Source organism: Theobroma cacao, chromosome 7 (assembly GCF_053813885.1).
Source record: "Theobroma cacao isolate CCN51 chromosome 7, ASM5381388v1, whole genome shotgun sequence".
NCBI classification, from domain to species: domain Eukaryota; kingdom Viridiplantae; phylum Streptophyta; class Magnoliopsida; order Malvales; family Malvaceae; genus Theobroma; species Theobroma cacao.
The window spans coordinates 12,610,577-12,614,168 of NC_142645.1; the positions used below are offsets into that span (position 1 = coordinate 12,610,577).

A 3,592-nucleotide genomic window follows, 5' to 3' on the forward strand; every position below is an offset into this window, starting at 1 on the left:
TGTTTGATTCATTGATTAACAAAATTCGTGAGCGCATCTCAGGTTTGGAAAACAAAATTTTATCTCCCGATGGTCGTATAACTTTATTACAGAGTGTGCTTTTGAAATACCCCATACTTTGATATGGTGATAAATAAAATTGATCGAATGCAAATTGAGGTCAATTAAAATGTTTAGAAGTGATAAAAGACGAAAGGAGTAGTTTAAGATAAAATATTTCGCAAGTGAGAAAATAATAATAAAATAATAATAATTTTATCGGAGGAGAATTTGTGAGATAAAAGGCGATTTGGAAGTCAAGTGAGGCATAATAAGGTATTTTGGGTACCAAGGAGACAAGATAAAATTTTTAAAATAAAATAATATTAAAATATTAATATTTAGCCGGATGTCGAAATCAGTCAAGAAGAAGGATCATATGGTTGATCCAAGTGGGGGAGAAGATGACAAGCTCGACTCTATAAAAATATTTATCATGACATACATGTGATGGATAGCATGTTTGCATGCTAGGAGAGTCCCGAAAAATTTACAAAAGTCGGTATTGTACCTAGAGGTACAATAAAGTTGATTTAAGCCTTGAACTAGATCAAATAGAGAATTCACGATGAAATTAAGAATTTTAAAGTCCCAGAATGGTTTAATATGGTGATTCGGAGTTCGAGGATCAATTTGGAGTTAAACCGAAATTTTCGCTATCTAGGGGCAAAATGGTCATTTACCGCCTGGGGACAAAATTGAAATTTTAGAAAAGATTTTTTTTGGCCCCATTTGACTTATTGGAGTATAATTTGACTCATTGGAGTAAGATTTGAGGTTTAGAAGTGAAAATTTTTAATTTCGGTATAATTTTGAGTAAAAAGGTAAAATGGTAATTTTGCCACCTCAGGGGCAAAATTGTAATTTTCCACCACCAGGATATTTTTTCAGCACATGGTCTTCCTTTATCCTCATTTTAACCATTGACTAATTGTGTGGTGGAGATAAAAAGGATTAAAATTTTTAAAGTTTTAAAAACGGGGCCAATGACATGATGCCACGTGTCATGCCTTTATTAATTTATTATTTTCCTTTTTAAAAGGCACAAAATCAGCTCATCTTCCAACCCATGGCCGGCCAAACCAGCAAGAAGAGAGAGAAAATAAAAACAAAACCCTAGAGAGAGAAAATCAAAGAAAAAGTGTGAATTTTCAAGGAAATTAAGTGAAAAAGGTGAGATTTTTTCTATTAAGCTTGAGTTTTCTTATTCCCAAGCATTTCTCTTTATTTTCCATGATTAAATTACATGTTTTCATGATGAATTCAATTCTGAAAAAATGGGTTAGGAGAGAGAAAGTTGTTAGATTAATTTGATTTCAAGTTATGTTAGTGTTTTAAGTTAGTTTAGCATATTTAGAAACAAAACAACAAGAAAAGAATTTATTTTCTCCCACAACCATTAATGGCCGAATTTACCATGTGTTGAGTGAGGATAAATTTGATTTTCATTCTAGGAGAATTGGTTAAGAAATGATGAATTATGAGCCTAGAAAAATAATGAGAATTTTCGGAGCAAAAATACGAATTTTTACCCACTAGGGGTATTTTCGTAATTTGCTATCGAGACTGATAATTGAATCTCATTCCCAGTCATTGAGGTAATTTAGTTATAATTGGAGTGTAGAAAGTGAGAAGAATTGATTTGGAGTTAAATTGGAGATAATAGGCCAAATTAGGTCAACACCGCATTTAAGCGGTAGTCGGATAAGTTGTATATCCTATCATGCATATATACCGAGCCTGAATTGATTTTATAATGGTCAAGCATTGATGTGATGAATTATGTATTGTACATTGTGGATAGGTGGTGAGCAAAGTACACTAGTAAAAGTACAGAAATTGTGCTTGGAGACTGGGATTAGGAGTACATCGACTCCTAGAACTGTGAGTGAACTTATTATCGTCTTAATTATCTAGAGTAGTTTTATACAACTGTGTGATTTTATGGAAAATGGATTTAAATGGTAAATTGCTATGTTTTAAGAGAAATTGTAATTTTATAAAATGATTTTATAAATTCTCTGGAAAATCGAATATTGATTTTGAAAATCGAGTAATTGGAGACTGCCTGCTTGTGTTGCAAATTTATGATTTTGAATTGAATGGCTTATGACAATAAATGAGCATGAATGGCTAAACTGATTTTGGTGTTAGAATTATTTATACTGTGTACTCAGCCTTGAGAGGCTAGGTTGCGATAAATTGCCATGTCATGCTAGAATGAATTTTATTGATTGGTCGATTATATATTAATTATTTACTGCAGAGGGGGTTCCGTGGACCAGCCTATTAGAGGGGCACGATAAACTCCATTATATTATTACCTCGAACGGAGTGGTGCGTAGGGTATCTCCTAGGGTAAAGCTTAGGGTTCACTTCACGCCAAACCACCACGTGAAGGGGAACTCAGCCAACACCAAGGAACGACTGTATTTTTCTCAAACTAAAAATATATTTTAAGTGTATACAAAATTTTAACAACCTTGGCGGACTCGGTTGGATGCCCTGCGCAAGGTATCACCGAGTATGAGTTTTGGCACGAGCCAAAGTTTTAAGAAATTCATAAGCCAAGTTGATTACTTGATTTTTATGGATTGATTTTATTTGGTTGAAATGAGTTGAAAGGTAATGAAATTACCATATGATGATTTATTTTAATTGTCTCCATTTACTCGACTTTAGATAGTTTAGATGGTATCTGTTTACTCACTGGATTTTATAATCTCACCACCCTCATTTCCTCACATTTCAGGCTCGGGGAATTCCATAGTTAGCTGACTTTCACAAGGACCTTCATTTGGACTCGAATCGGTAAAAGCTGTAGGTTTCCAGCTTCCGATGCATTTTGGATAGATGTGGGCCCACGTGTCACTGTAAAAGAAATTTTATGCTTTGGTTATTTGCTTTATAGTATATATGAATATAATTATCTTTTACACTATAAGAATTATGTACCGATAGTTTTATGAAAATTATTTTACAAGAAAATAGTTTATTTTATTGAATATTTTTATTATATTCAAATGGTCAAATTTTCACTTCAAATGAACGTTTTAGATACTTGATTTTTTTTAAATCATTAAATATATATTTTCAGCTTACCTACTACATTTTTAGCAAGTTTCGAGGTTTTCGACAAAAATGACGAAAATGCCCCTGTGAGCAAAAAAAAAACAATATGTTATGTTATGATTTGGAAATGACGAAAAATGTTTGTCGAGGCTTCGCGGCGGTTGTCACGGGCTCGATGGGGAGTTCCGGGTCGTGACAATTTAGATTGGTATCAGAGAATGGTTTAAAGATCAGATATTTTGATTTTAAAGCTTTGGATTTTAAAGTTTTTGATTTTAAGGTTGTTTTAAGAAATTCACATTGACACTGCGTGGCCCCAAGTCCAGTTAAGTTATGTTAGATTGAATAGAATATATGCATCTACATATAGAAATCTACCTACTTTTGAGATGGATAAATAATTAAATAATTACTATTTGATTGCATATAGGTTTTGAGGTGCACTAGTGACATACACACCATGTCTAGAATAGGTGGTAGT

General features: G+C 32.9%; 1 long non-coding RNA gene across 1 annotated transcript; it reads left to right on the forward strand.

The window, feature by feature from the left end:
* The first annotated feature begins 1,110 nt into the window (after positions 1-1,110).
* Positions 1,111-3,057, forward strand: LOC148761705 (uncharacterized). The gene is made up of 3 exons (XR_016027330.1): positions 1,111-1,212; positions 1,844-1,923; positions 2,792-3,057. It is a non-coding gene; the product is annotated as an uncharacterized LOC148761705 (long non-coding RNA).
* Positions 3,058-3,592: the final 535 nt, after the last annotated feature.